Here is a 16659-nt window from a genome sequence, read left to right as displayed (position 1 = left end):
GGTATTATACCAGGTAGATGTTTAATTGAATGACTGAGCCTATTGTTATCCCTTATTCTAGTTATAACTAGGTAATAACATAGTAATAACATAATTACGACATAGTAATAACACAAATGTTTGTTATTGTTATCTTTTGATGATTTTTTAGAAAATTTGATTTCTGACTGATGTTTCAGTGGTTGACTAAGCCTTTTTGAATTCTACTTTACGCTGAAGGAAACAAGGCAAGGGGTTGGGGGCGAACAGAGTGTTATCACGGTCCCCAGTCGTGGTTTTCTTTAATTGTAGGATAAAAGCGGTAAAATTAAGAAAATGATTATTTCATGTTCAGTCCAAACAACCCTAACCCTTAAACCTAACACGTTGTGTTAATAAGTTTCATACAACACTTTTGAATACATTATGAATACATCTAATTCTTCTGTAATTTTGTCTATACTTGATATATAGAAACACTTCAGTGGTATTATACCAGGTAGATGTTTAATTGAATGACTGAGCCTATTGTTATCCCTTATTCTAGTTATAACCAGGTAATAACATAGTAATAACATAATTATGACATAGTAATAACACAAATGTTTGTTATTGTTATCTTTTGATGATTTTCTAGAAAATGTGATTTCTGACTGATGTTTCAGTGGTTGACTAAGCCTTTTTGAATTCTACTTTACGCTGAAGGAAATGAGGCAAGGAGTTAGGGGCGAACAGAGTGTTATCACGGGCCCAGTCGTGGTTTTCTTTAATTGTAGGATAAAAGCGGTAAAATTAAAAAAAGATTATTTCAAGTTCAGTCCAAACAACCCTAACCCGACCCTAACCCTAACCCTAACCCTTTGTGTAAATAAGGTACAAACAACACTTTTGAATACATTATGAATACATATAATTCTTCTGTAATTTTGTCCATACTTAATATATATAAACGCTTCAGTGGCATTATACCAGGCAGATGTTTAATTGAATGACTGAGCCTATTGTAATCCCTTATTCTAGTCATAACCAGGTAATAACATAGTAACAACAATATTACGACATGGTAATAACACAAATGTTTGTTATTGTTATCTTTTGATGATTTTCTAGAAAATTTGATTTCTGACTGAGGTTTCAGTGATTAACTAAGCCTTTTTGAACTCTACTTTAAAAATCACAACCTGTTAACGACATTGTAACAACAACAATAGCACGATAAACTGTTAGTTTAGAAATGTGTATTAAACTGAAACTGGCAGCCAATATTACAAAGTAGCTCTCAGCATCAAAAAGGTTGGTGACCCCTAAAATAAACAATAATAGCTGTTCATTCATCTTGAATAATGTGGTGGGTATGTTTATACGTGCAGTGTTTTAAGAAAGATGCAAGACAGGCAATCGTATTCGGGTATACGTACACCCAAGTCATTATATTAACTGTCTATCATAGGCGTAATATCACACAATGGACTAGAGCGCTCCCTGCTGGAAATTAAAGGGGACTAACAGTTTTTAATTCATTGATTAATTGTTTAAACCAGGGGTGGCGAACAAGTTTGACACAAAGAGCCGAATGTTTTAACTGTGAGAGTCAAAGAGCCACACCACGCACTAAACATTTGAGACTTTTTACCTGGCTTTTCAAGGTGCTCCATTTTTGCTTGCGTAGTTCAGCACCTTTGGGGAATTCCGTGTCAATATTAGCATGGGCTGTGCTAAAATCACGCTGGAGATTTGAAGTATTGAAATGGGATATCGTGGTACTGCATAATAAACAGTGATTTGCCATTCCGTTCAACAAAAAAAGTAAGCATCTTCCCATTCTTCCTGAAATTCCCTGTGTTCATCTTCATATTCCCGTTTCGCTTTGCATTTTGCCATTTTGACCATGAGGGGGACAGTCTGCACGCTCATGAAATGTTTACTTAATTTCCCGGCATTAGACGAAACCTAGCTGATGAGTGACAGTCAGTTATGTGTCCGGAGCAGTGTTCCCTCTAAGCTGCGCGCGTGCGCAATTTCGCACTGCTCGCGCAGTCTCGGCGCACAAGAAAATCTAGCCAGCGCACAAAAATGAGGGCTCGAAATTACTAATCAAGAAGTGACTTAAGTCAAAGTTACAGTGCATGGAGGTAAAAATACACGGGTTCCCCTGACGTTGTGTCCTAAATGCGGTATTTTGAAGTCGAACGAAGTTGAGTAAAGTTAGTAGATTATGTCGAGAACCGGCTTCTTCGGCTCGGCTCACTAAAAGGAACCGGCTCTATCGGGTCCTAAACGGCTCTTCAGGTTGTTTTTGCTTCTTTAATCCCAACATGACCAAATATTGAGTAAAATTATGCACAAAATGACTTAAAGGAAGGGGGGAATAGAACAAAATAGAAAAAATACCAAAATGAAAAAGTAGTGAAAAGCTGAGAAAAAAAGAAACAAAAGGAAGAGAAAATTAGAAGGAAACATTAAAAAAAAAAGCCAGAAAAAAAGAAAAGAAAGAAATGTAGGAAAAAGTAAATAGAGAACAAAAAGAAAAAAGTAACATCTCGGAAAAAATAAACACAATGAGATTGTTTTTAAAGGAATTTTTAAAAAAGTAGAAACAAAAACACGGGAAAAAAAAGAAAAAGTTTTTGTTGCATTCAATAATTATATCAGGTGAATCTTGTTGCCAACATTGTACTTCCAGTAAAAAAATGTGATTAAGTACAGTTCTGTATTTTACAACCGACTAAATAAGCCCCCAAAAAAATGTTAATATTATGCGACAAATTGTATCAGGAAATAAAAAGAAATGGATATATTGTGAAAGAATTGTAAGAACGAACGACGTTTGTAGGCCGTACAACCTTTGCAATAGTACATGAGTCAATTCTAAAGTTCTTCATGGAAAGACGCAAGAAATATGACTTAAAGTAATCACAAAATATATTATAAAATAGAAAAAAAAGTTACCTTATATTTCAGGGGGTCACAGCTTCTACTCAAAGAAAGACTTGGAGTTTTTAATACTTCCACTAGATGTCGGTCAAGCACTCATAAACGCTTCTGAATCAGCCCAATTGCATTGAGTATTTCAACACAAATAATCACATTTAAAAAGGGAGCTTTTACTTTGTTCATACTCTTAGTTGAAGTTTGTATGTGTAAATGAAGATAATCATTTTTATACTTTGTGTGTTTCAATACCAAAAGGATGAAATAAAGAATGAAACACAACTTGTGCAGGTAGATGCAAACAAGAAAAAAATGGAATGGCTTATGTTATCTATATCCCTCATGCATTGCCGAGGTATCAGATTTAAGACTCTCTATCGGCAGATACAAAATCATTAAATACAACAATCAGCTATTTTTTTGTCAAATCATAGCCAAAAGTTTGCCGACCTCTGTTTCATATATTCAACAAATTTAACACTAAATCCCTAAAAAATGCGTATAGACCGTTCACATTGCGCCTTCACGATTGAAAAAAAGCGTTTCGAAACGAGCCGGCTATAGAGCTCAAAGAGTGGCCTCATAGAGCCGTTACATTCACAAATGATACATCACTCATGGAATAAAAAGTAGGGGCTGGGGGTGTGTTTGGTATCGGTCTGATACAAGAAAATACAGGGTAGTATCAATCGATACCAATCGAGTACTTTTTGCTTGGAAATGGCAAGATCCTTGGATAATAGAACCCTTCCCCCCTTGAGCTAGTTTATAATTCCGATAAACACAGCACAAATATTTTAGGCATTGAAATGTTTCCATTCAAATTAAATACCTACATTACAAATTTAAGAATATTTAAAGCAATAAAGATATTTCTATTACAACTGTTTACAACAAAAGCCGAGAGTTAAAACAAAAAAGCATTGATGTAATGGAGATACAAATATTGTATGAGAATGTCAACAAGACAACTAAAGTACCTTCCATTGCACAATATTTTTAAAATAACTTGAGTAATGCAAATAAAGGATCTCTTGTCTCCCATTGGCTCTGTTGTCATGGTGACAACAGATTTACAGTTTTTTCCTCAGAAAAATTAACATGTTTACATTTTTTATTGCAGCTTGTTGCTTTTTTTTCATGAGTTTATGTCAATTGGTGGTGTTGCTACAGTAGCAGACCACTTTACCAAACAGATTACACCTGACATTGTCCTTTTCTGTAGTTAAAAAAAGTGCTTCCATCTTTTTTAGATTCTGCCCCTACTTCTGCAGCAGAACAGATAGGGAGGGGTGCCTACACTTAGAGAGAGGTTGATGGCGCTGGGTGGGAGAGAGAGGGTCATGCTGGTTACATAGAGAAGCAGCAATTGAAGAAATTGGTGAAGGAGCAAAGTATTGATCCCAGGACATTAGTATCGATCCCATCAAAGTACTTGTTCAATACTATATATCTAGGATAATAATATTCGGATCGATCTGTCCGCCCTTTATGAAAATGTGATTTTGGTGGTAGCTTTTCATGTCTTTCCTTATGAATGCAAAACAATAACACTTTAAAAAGGGCCTACTTTGAGAAAAATCGAAGGGAGTCAGAATGAAAGATTTACTAAGCAACTCACTTAAGCCGAGTCCTTGAAAGTGAGCCACAAAACTTACATATTTGAAGCAACCGCTCCAAGAGATTCCCCAGAACCCGAAACAAAACAGCCAAATCCTTGTTTCAATAATAGGCAAGATACCAGTGTAGGTTTCTGTCTACATAATGAATGAGCAGGTTACTGAGCCAGGCATATTTTTAGACAGCCCAGGAATCACATACCAGTACATGTACTTATATCCATAAAGTACACATGTACCTGTTTATCCAACTCTTTTTTTGTCGGTAATTACTGAAGAACCACCAAAAGATTTACAATGGAGAAGTTCAAGATAAATAAATAATTGAGGCATTTTAACATTATTTTGTCAGTTGAATAGAAACTGCTGGCTAGGGATCCAAAACTGGGTCATGGCCCTGGCAAAATAATGCTAAATAGAAGAAAAAGCAGAGGTTCAATTACACAATAGATGGCGAGAATAATACTAATGGTTCCATTCGGTTTGAGAGGAATCTCATTTTATTTTGATTTGGTTTGTTTTATTACCTATTTTCCTCCATAGTAATGGACACAATTAGAGCACTGCTTGAGGATAGGGTAAATGGTTTAATTATGTTATATTTAGATCGTTTATTCCAGTATATTGATCTTAATAATCCGCACAAATTAGTAACTTGTTATTTAGGGACGTGTTTTTAAAATATTTTCTGTGTATGAACTTCTTTTAGAAAGTGGCTATTTTAAAGCAGTTTTAAGGGGTCTCTTATATACAATCCAGGCTTACATGCGATATAGGCTTGTATGCGAGTATATACGGTACATTAAGTCGTTTTAGTTTTGCTGGTCTTTTTTTTTTAATAAAATAAAAAAACTTATCATATTCTACCATCTTTTCTTTAAACTGCACAATTCTTACGATGCATTTGAGAAGTGGATTCTTCTTTCTTGGTTTGGTTCGCAGCTTGTCATTAGGCTCGAATGGTTCCTCAAGTTGGGCAACACGGCTGCGCAGTGGTTAGCACATGTGCGGCACAGTTCTGAGGTCATGGGATCAAACCTTCCTGTGTGGGGTTTGCAAGTTCTCCCCGTGCTTGCATGGGTTTCTTCTGGGCACTCCGGTTTCCTCCCACATTCCAAAAACGTGCTTTTCAGGTTAATTAGCCGGTCCAAACTGTCCCTAGGTGTGAATGAGCAAGTGAGTTGTCTGTCTCTATGTGCCCTGTGACTGGCTGGCAACCGGTTCTGGGTGTCCCCTGCCCACTGCCCGAAGATAGCTGGGATGGGCTCCAGCACCCCAGCGAACCTACTGTGGATAAGCGGTAGAGATAATGAATGATTCTCAAGTCAAACCAGTTGAGAACCTCTGCAAAAGAGGACACCACTGTTTGTTCTTTTCATGTATTTATAGTTAAGGGGACTGTTAAAAACAAAGGAAGGGATTACCAAATTTAGGAATATGTACTTATTTCACAAAAAAGTGTCCTTGTAATTGTATTAAAATAAAAAGTACTGTGACATACGAGGGCTTTGATTCATAGAATAAAACATTATTCAAGAATAATGGGGAGAACTGATAAGCATTAGCTCATAGCAATATCAGAATCTCATTCTGATAACCAGCACGGATTAAATATTGATTAAAGTGGTCAACAAGGAGAATGTGCACTGTTACCGGTATCTGTGTTTGGTCACGACAGCCCCAAAATGTGTTTATATAATAATGTATCTGGTAGGGGAAGTATTGATTGATACCGATCTGATACCAAGCTTTTTGCTAGGAAATTTCATGATCATTAAATAACAGAACCATGCCTCCATTGAATTATCGCGATAAAAAAAAGATTTCAGGCACAAACATGTCCTTTTTTTTAAAATGTCTACAGCCAAAACTTAAGCATTATAGATATTAAAATACTATATAACAATAATAACAAGACAATTGGACTAGCTTCCGTTTGCACAATAGTTTGAATGAACTAAGTAGTGCCAATAGAGTTGAAACACAATTGCATCAAATTTGAAAGTTATAATGGATGCATACCCTTACCACACACTAACAATATTATCATAGTGATTGTTATAATGGTAATACAGTATCATTCCCAAGAATATAATATCGATCTAATCTAAGTAAGGACAAACATTAAGGCTGTTAGATACATATATTGTATTTCACATGAATAGCAATAATTTTTACCACAAAAATAAAATAAAATGTTTTTGTCCAAAATAAAATGTGTCTGTCTGTCTGTCCATCCGTCCGTCCATCTGTCAGTCCGTCAGTCCGTCTGTCTGTCCGTCTGTCTATTTACAATGGTCCTTCTACATATGGGATTGACTTGTTCCTGGATCGAGCTGCTATCTAGAATTTCTCGTATCTCAAGCAAATTTATTCTATAAGAAAGACCTAAAATCCAATGAATCCATTCCAGGCCTCCCGAAAACATCTAAGGTAACCCTAAATAGCTACAAAACAAATTTTATAATTAAAGTTACTCTAATTTTAACAAACATTTGCATATTTTTCACCATTCAAATTGTCCCCAGGTGTGAATGAGTGAGTGAGATGTCTGTCCCTGTGTGCCCTCCGACTTGGAGATAGCTAGGATTGGCTCCAGCTCTCAGCGACCCTGGTGAGGATAAGTGGTGCAGAAAATGCATGGATATTTTGGTTTTAGGTACGTGTACAACGCAGACTGGAGAGGAATGGGCACCACCAGGCTTTACTTGCCCAAGACACACCACAAAAAATGGTGCCCCACAACCCTAGTGGTTAAGGGAATCAAAATAGATAGAGAAAGAGAGAAAGAGGGAGAACCAGAGTGAAATAAAAGAGAGAGAGAGATAGAGAGAGTGAGAGAGAGAGAGAGAGGGGGGGGGGTGATAATAACACAGTTGCTTTGCAAGTGGTGCCTGGCTTGGGTGACATCAAGTGGACATATCTTAAACTGCAGCTCATTTTCATCTTGTCTTTCGGGCCGGATGCAAACCCCGGGCGGGCCCGGTCCAGCCCGTGGACCTCCTGTTCGACACCGCGATGTAAAGTAAAAACATAGTTTCACGAAATCAAATTGTTATTTCTTTTATATGATTGTTAAACAATCCAAAAGGAATTTGAGAAAAAAACGTTTATTTGTTTAAACAAACTCTTGAGCCTAAAAATTGGGTTTGGTCCTTGATTTCAATTTATAATAGAAAAATATAGAAATGTTTCTTAGTCACAGGTTTTGACTATTGGGCGGCCTTTTTGGAATGTGCTCCCCCGTCAAAAACGAGGGATTACTGTATATAGTGTATGAGTGAACATGTTTATCGTTGTTCAACCCTGTCTTTGTCCAGAGAGAAGTGTGCCAGGAAGTTTGTCAATGAACTTTCTCCCGGAATGAATGTTTACAATGTTGTTCGAGAAATATACATCGCTCCCACGGATTCCAAGCTATGTATGTGTTGGCCATGAAAACTTTCATAGGCCTCCCTTTCTGTCCATTTTTGATTTATGCACCCGAGTGTGGGACACAAAACCAGACATTGGTAAAAATAAAAAAGTTTTACCTGCGGAGCTCTGTTAGCAAATAAGGCTTACCTATGTGATAATGTGTGTTTTCCTTCACTTTACTTATCTAAGTGTATCCTGGCAACCTTTCATAATATTGATCAATATTTGGTCAGACTTATATTGATGAATGTAGTGCTTTTAACAATATGTACTCAACTGTGTCCAAGCAACGTTTAATTAAGCCATACAGTAGCAACCCTTTTGCACTGGGTGGGGACTACTGACCCATTTACTCTTGAATGATTACTTTCTTTCAGAAGAAACCGGCGACTAACTGGCGGTGGGTTAATAAACTGCACATACTGTACCTCAGACCAATCTCCACATACCCTATTTATTCCCAGACTTTATATTGACTGCTCAGACAGCACACTGTGTCTGGTCATTGCATTTAGCACTTCCATCCTTCTGTCACCATGTCATGTTTGGTTTTTGTTGCAGATTTTGAAACTTTGGTAGTTTTTTTATAGACCTTGTTTGTTTTTATTTGTTCATAAATAAATTCCTTTGTTGAGTACACCTGTCTTCATCCAAGCTTCCCTGCATTTGGGTCCACCTCTCACACATGACAGAATGACCCAACCAGCAAAGGAGCCTGCAGGAAGCTTCCACATCCCTGTCGTGGCGGCAAGGACAAAGTCCCTTGAGTGCTTCTGATCCCTGTTCCGGTGGGGAAGGGCAAGGACCCTCATCCGCCCCTGTCCCCATTGAAAAAATGTCCCCATCCCAGCGGCTAGGAAATGATTCCTCAACCGCTTCTTGCTCTGTTTTGGCTAGGATGGACGAAGACCTTCAGCCTTCCTCTGTTCAGGTGAAGAGGTTCGTCTGCTTCAGCCTCTGTGAATATTTTATTGGTTTATCTTTACTTCGCTTTTAGGGACGCTTGATATCAGGCCCTTGAAGAAGCAGTAATGGCAGGATTACATGCCAAAATAGAGGGATTTAGCTGAAATGCACACACTTGAGCCGAATCTCCAAACACCTGCCTCTAAATATGTCACAATCACCCGGATCGGTAACACCTGTGTTCAGGATTTGGCGCCAACAGCCAGGACAGCTGATTGGCGCACCCTGTAAATTTAAATCCCCAGCTTCCGGGAACACTTTATCCGATTGTACTATGCGATCTGTTGCCATCTGCTCAGAAAGCCCGTACCTCTGACTCTTTACCTGCCTCCTGTTTTTCTACCTGATCTCCGTTGCCGACCCGTTTCCGAATTTGCCTACGACCTGCCCTGCCCGCCTGACTCCTGATCTCTCTTCCAAACACAACGATGCCCTTCTTCTCCAGCCCCAACCAACAACACGACGACTACACCTGTCCGCGACCATTCCCGCCAAGCCTTCACCCGCCTGTCAAGTCTCGACAATCCGTCAAACAACGGATCGAAGATTCCCGTCTTGTCATTCCTTCCTTCCAATAAAAACCAAGAAACGAGTGCAAGTGATCTCAGTTTTCCTTCCGTCCGGCCTGACAGAACAATCGGATCAAGTGTTACCGGAAGCTGGGGATTTAAATTTACAGGGTGCGCCAATCAGCTGTCCTGGCTGTTGGCGCCAAATCCTGAACACAGGTGTTCCCGATCCGGGTGATTGTGACAAAATATTGCTTTATGTTGACAGCACACTGCATTGGGTCATTGAATTTGTCACTTCTATCCTGTCTTTTGTCACCATGTCAGGTTTTTTTGGGGGTTTCTAGTTTGTACATTGTAAGATTTTGGTTAATGAATACACTTAAATAATAAAAGAAAAAAGGAGGCTGGTGTGCTCAGCAAAACATGGCCTTTGTTGAGCACACCAGCCTCCATTTTGGCTTCCTTCCTTTTGGGTCCACCTCGGCAAACATAACAGAATAGAGTTCTACTACGTGATATCAATAGTACAGTCACAATGCACTTGACTGCAGGTAATTTTTGTTACTTTTATACTCTCTAATGAAGTAAATGTGACTGAGAATTGTCTGTCTCTACTTGGGCATCCACAGGCAACCAGTCCATGGTCAAGTCTTTCACCCAAGTACAGACGAATAAAGCTCCAACAGCTTTCTGTTCAAGAAAAACACAAAGGCTGAATTGATAGATAAAATTACGTTATTGTGGCAATGTAAATTTAAATGTAAATGGGTTGCATTTATATTGCACTTTTCAAGTCACTGAAGACCTTCCAAAGCGCTTTACAATGTGCTTCATACTTACCCATTCACATACACTCACACAACGATAGATGCGTCAGCCATGCAAAGCAACTACCTGCTTAATGGGGACATTAGGGATTCAGTGACTTGCCCAAGGACACTACGACATATAACACAGAGGAATCAGGAATCAAACCTGCAACCTCTTGATCCCAAGATGAGCTTTACCTCCCGAGCTACTGCCGCCCCCAAACTGCTCATGATGTAGGCAAATCAATTTAGCGTCTAAGTTACTAAAAAAGGCAAGACAAGCTAAAAAAAAAAGCAAACTAGAATTTGTCAAGCGTCGGGACCCTAAATCAGGTAAATCAGTAACATGAGCGGCTAGAGAAGGAAACAGTACATAAAAATGTCACAAATGATAAAAGCCAAATGCCTGAATCACAGGGCATTCATTTGCTAGCTGTGAAAGGCAAGTGACACTGAAGGAGCAGCTGAAAAAATAGAGGGGAGCCTCAGCCTTCAGTCAAGCAGCTAACATGAATGGCTAGAGAACAGTGGAAAAAAAGTCAAAGATCCTTGAGTAACAGAAGTCAACGTCCACCCGACCAGTCAAGAAAGGTGAGTGAACCTGAAGGACGAAAGAGGCACAGCTTACAGTAACAATTGCAGCTAGCCGTGAGCCATAGCCTGTGGCCAAGTGGCTAACCTCAGGGTTAGAAAAGGACAGTGAAAAAAAGTCAAAAACGCTTGTATCACTGGACTTAGTGGCTTTCGCTTCCATGACCAGCTGTGGAAGGCGAGTGACACTGAATGACTAAAGAAGGGCAGCTAACAATGACCGTAACGCATGGCCTACAGCCCACCGTTCATTACCGTAAATTTCAGACTACGACCTGGTATATTTTGCGATTGGCCTGCAACCAGTTCAGAGTGTCCCCTGTCCACTGCTCGTAGATAGCTAGGATGGGCTCCAACACCCCAGTGACCCTACTGAAGATAAGTGGTGCAGATAATGGATGGATGGACCTGGAGAGTGATCAGACATGTAGTCTCTTGATAATCGCTTGCCGCGCACTGCTGAACGTTTTGTAATCGCTCACTGTGATTGCCTTACTGATCCAAAATGGCCGACGACAGTACAATGGATTTTGTTCTACAGCTTGCTTTGAGCGAGTTGGCTGATATGAGCGACAGTTCGCATATTGACACAGTTAAGGTTATCCTAAACGCAGTGGAAGGGTCATACCTGTCTTGCATTGTTCACAAACATTACCAGGCAATGTAAGACGATATATTACATCGCCAACAGCACTCGTCAGGGTGAGATCCTCCATCTTCTGCACTGTCGACGCCATGTTGGAAATCAAAGTAAGCGGTCTTTCTCCCGTGATTACTCGGGCACGCGAGCGCTCAATAATCACTGGCCGTTCAGAAGCTAGCGATAGCTCGCGATAGCAATCACTCACTCTCCTGAACACGCCTCTGGTACATTTTTGCTAGATTTTAAACACCACAGCTCGTTCTTTCTTTTGTGGTGGGAAAAATATTTTTTCCAGCTACAAAATGCCAACAAAGTGGATGAGTAGTCCACAGAGGTCCAATTAGATTGTATGATTAGCCACAACTTCCATTATTGTAAATTGGTCCGGTGTGTGGGGGGCCCTTTTTGGAGGAGAACAGCGCGGTGCCAATGGTGCCGAGTATCAATCATATTTGATCATTTTGGTGCCTGGTCACCAAATTCCTCGAGTGTGTGCGGGAGAGAGTAAAACGACAAGTTGCCCCTTTCCAAGGCGCATGCGTTGATGTCTGATAACATTTATTACGCCCTTCGAGAGGAGAGATAAGTCGATGTTTTTGCTATAATTATTCATGTAATACTTAACAAAAGACGGTACGTTATTTCATTTTGGTTAGGTAATTATGATATTCGAACTTTTGCACCCACAAATCAAGTACTCAATTTATTCATCCGAATTGAACACTAGTGGAAGTTATCTCTAAATCATGCTTCTGTTCTCGTTCCGTATAATGGCAGACATTGTCAGGTCGCTGGAGTTTACTTTAATCCTTGAGGAACGATCACAAGCGAATGTAATTTGGTCGTTCATCGTCGTAGGCACGAATAACCTCACCACAAAAACGACATCTGTGTTGCAATCTGGCACTATTCTCCAAATTCTGGTTGCCCTGGCGTTTTCGTCTAGAACTAAAAGGCTCCAATTCATGCAACACAGTCCTTATTCACAGTTTCTTTCCACTTAGTAGTAAATATGTGCTTGTTCTCATAATCCCTTCGGTAGTCTCCGTCTTATTTTTTCTTTCTTTTTTGGTATTTTTATTTTCTCTTTTATTTTCCTTGTTTTTGTATGTTTGTCTTGGTGTCGGTCACCCCTCTTGAGGGATATGACGAAGGTAGATAGATAGATAGTCTCCGTCTTGAATGGTCACATTTTCTGAAAACACGTGACATAAGTTAAATGCAATAGAACTGAAAACGGCTATAGGTGTACGGGGGCATGGTGCCATTGCCAACCAAAGGCGTCGAGGCCAAATTTGCCACATGGCAGGTGTGTGCCAGCCTTAGACCTGTGGCTTAAAAACCCATGTGGCTTGAATAAAGGCAAAATTGTGAATTATTATTAACTTATTCACCGTCTGGTACCGGTTCTTCCCATTTGAGAGAAACGTTTGAATGAGTTAAATTTGAGCAAGCGGCTTTTAATCAGGTTCGCTCTGTATTCTGGTAATTCTGGTTCATTTGATCACATTCTCAAGGCAAAAGGCAGGGTTGGACCCACTAACTAGGTTGGGTCTGCAAAATGAGTTGTAGTTGTGATTGGTGACCAGTGTTCCCTCTAAGCTGCGCGCGTGCGCAATTGCGCACTGCTTGCACATTCTCAGCGCACAAGAAAATCTAGCCAGCGCACAAAAATGAGGGCTCAAAATTATTTATTAAGAAGCGACTTAAGTCTAAGTTATAGTGCATGAAGGTAAAAATACACGGGTTCCCCTGACGTTGTGTCCTAAATGCGGTATTTTGAAGTCGAGTCGAAGGAGAACGAAGTGGAGTAAAGTTAGTTGAGTTTGTCGGGGAACCGGCTTCTTCGGCTCGGCTCACTAAAAGGAACCGGCTCTTTCGGGTCCTAAACGGCTCTTCGGGTTGTTTTTGCTTCTTTAATCCCAACATGATCAAATATTATGTAAAATTATGCACAAAATGACTTAAAGGAAGGGGGAAAAGAACAAAAGAGAAAAAATACCAAAATGAAAAAGTAGTGAAAAGCTGAGAAAAGAAAAAACAAAAGGAAGAGAAAAAAAGAAGGAAACATTGAGAAAAAAGACAGAAAAAAAGAAAAGAAAGAAATGTAGAAAAAAAAGTAAATAGAGAACAAAAAGAAAAAAGGTAACAGCTCGGAAAAAATAAACACAATGAGATTTTTTTAAAGGAATTTGAAAAAAAGTAGAAAAAAAACACGAAAAAAAGAAGAAAAAGTTTGTGTTGCATTCAAATAATTTCCAATTATATCAAGTGAATCTTGTTGCCAACATTGTACTTCCACTAAAAAATGTGATTAAGTACAGTTCTGTACCTTTCAACCGACTAAATAAGCCCCCCAAAATGTTAATACTATGCAACAAAATATATCAGGAAATAAAAAGAAATGGATATCTTGTGAAAGAATTTTAAGAACAAACGACGTTTGTAGGCCGTACAACCTTTGCAATAGTACATGAGTCAATTCATTCAAAAGAGAAAAATAATTCTGCATTGCCGGAAACTCAGCAAAATGTAACTTGATGTCAAGTTTTGGACATGTTTGATAATTAATTATCTTGCCACACTTGGGATTATGGTTGCTCACTGTGGTTTCAAGCGCTGCTCACCGACTTTTTGTGAACGCTCAGACCCGTGGAAAATTAGAGGGAACATTGTTGGTGACTGTATTTGAGTGTGTGCATTAGAATATCAGTCTTAGATCCAGCTCGTCCCGCGGGTGTTAATGCCTGGCCCAGCCCAAGCCCAACAAATATATGGATATTGATTTGAGGGACCAATCCCGAAGCAAACCCGAATTTTCATATTTTATTTGGGAGTACTCAGGAGGAGGGAGAAAGGCTGATTTAGACTGACTTCTGTGTCCGACAGTGTCGGCGAGCACATGCCTGCGCGTGGAAGTGCCAACGAGTGGGCATGCTGCGCTGGGCGAATCCTCCACAAAGGAAAGGAAACACAACAATTGTCGAGTGGATGATTAAAAAAAAAAAAAAAAAGCGAAAGAAAAGGCTGGGCCGAAGCCGAACTAATGATTGACATTTTAGGCCCAAGCTAAACCAAGTTTCGGGCCGGGTTCGGTCCTGGGCAAAGTTCCCTCTAATTTTCCACGGGTCTGAGCGTTCACACAAAGTCGGTGAGCAATGCTTGAAGCAACAGTGAGCAACAGCAATCCCAAGTGTGGCAACTAAATCATTATCAAACATGTCCAAAACTTGACATCACGTTACATTTTATTGACTAATTAATTGCAAAGGTTGTACGGCCTACAAACGTCATTTGGTTTTACAATTCATTTACAAAATTTCCATTTCTTTTTTTTCCTGGTATCTTTTGTCACATAATACTAAAAGTTTTGGGGGCTTATTTAGTCGGTTGCACAATACAGAACTAAAGTTACTCACATTTTTTCAGTGGAAGTACAATGTTGGCAACAAGATTGACTTGATCTCATCTCATCTCATTAGCTACACCGCTTATCCTCAGTAGGGTCGCGGGGGTGCTGGAGCCCATCCCAGCAATCATCGGGCAGTGGGCAGGGGACACCCTGAACTGGTTGGAAATTATTTGAATGCAACACAAACTTTTTCTTCTTTTTCCCTGTTTTTTTTCTCCTTTTTTAAAATTACTTTTTAAAATAATCTCATTGTGTTTATTTTTTCCTAGCTCTTACTTTTTTTCCTCGCTTTTTTTTGTTCTCAATTACCTCTTTTCCTTTCTTTGTTTCTTTCTTCTGGCTCTTTTAATGACATTTTCCTGCTCTTTTTCTTCACTCCTTTTGTTTTTTTCTCAGCTTTTCACTACTTTTTCATTTTGGTATTTTGTTCTTTTTTGTTCTATTTCGCCCCCTCCTTTAAGTCATTTTGTGCATAATTTTAGATAATATTTGGTCATGTAGGGATTGAAGGAGCAAAAACAACCTGAAGAGCCGTTTGGGACCCGGTAGAGCCGGTTGTTTTTGGTGAGCCGAGCCGAAGAAGCCGGGTCTCTACTGACTTTACTCAACTTCGTTCTACTTCGACATTGACTCCAAAATACCACATTTAGAACACAGCGTCAGGGGAACCCGTGTATTTTTTACCTTCATGCACTCTAACTTTGACTTAATTCGCTTTTTAATTGGCAATTTCGAGCCCTCATTTTTGTGAGCTGGCTAGATTTTCTTCTGCGCGGGAAAGCTCTGGGTAGTGCGCAATTGCGCACACACGCAGCTTAGAGGGAACATTGGTCCTGGGTCTAATATGTTACCTCTTGTGTGTATGTATAAGATGCATGCAGAATAACCATAATTTTCCTCAAAAAATGTAATCTCTCTTGTCAACATCTTGTTTGACCACTAGGCCTAACAACTATCCCACGTCACCAACTTCCCTTTTAATATCGTCGTCAGTACCTATAAACCACATCACGCTGCAAAACCACTTCCCATATGAAGTGTTGCAATTTAGAAAACCCTGCTCTGCTGCTGTGTCCATAATTTGCAGCCCACTTTTACTGCTATCTTATTTTAAAGAGTCTTGAAATACATGACTGAAAGGCCAGAAAGTGAAAAGGGGAAAACAGATAAAGAGTTGCAATTACCATGTATATACACCAGACCATATCGATAACATTTTTAGGGAACATTTTCTTCAAAGTTTTTGGATTTATATTGGGGTTTTGTATGATTTCACCCAAAAGAGTATTTGCAAAGTCAAGGGCAAATGTCTTATTCATCCCAAAGGCTTTTACGGTGTGGACTTGAAACAAAATTCCAACCATCTTATTCAAAATCCAACTTCATTTAACCTCTTCCTTATGACACTTGCTTTGTACACTGCACAATTTAAAGTCAACATTAATAGGGCAGTTTGTATTTTTAGTGCCTTTTAAACAAAATATTCATTCATTTAATATTGATTCATGTAATAAGCAAAAATACATGAACTTTGATTTATAGTTGCATTCATTAAAATTCTCGTAACTTGGACTGATTTAACATAACATTGGCCTCACTTAGAGGGAGTTGACAATAGTACACATTTTTTTGTATTACTTGAAAAAAATACACAAAATATCTCAAAAGAAAAAAAACTAAATTTAAAATATTCTAGCATTGGAGTAACATTCTATCTTTTCAGTGTACAATGTAAAATATATTTTTGTGTTTATATGGTCTCATCTGTTCTTGTTTTTTA

This window comes from Urocampus carinirostris, chromosome 10 (genome assembly GCF_059441175.1).
Source record: "Urocampus carinirostris isolate Australia breed hairy pipefish chromosome 10, RoL_Ucar_1.0, whole genome shotgun sequence".
Classification (NCBI taxonomy): domain Eukaryota; kingdom Metazoa; phylum Chordata; class Actinopteri; order Syngnathiformes; family Syngnathidae; genus Urocampus; species Urocampus carinirostris.
This window is presented reverse-complemented; position numbering follows the sequence as displayed.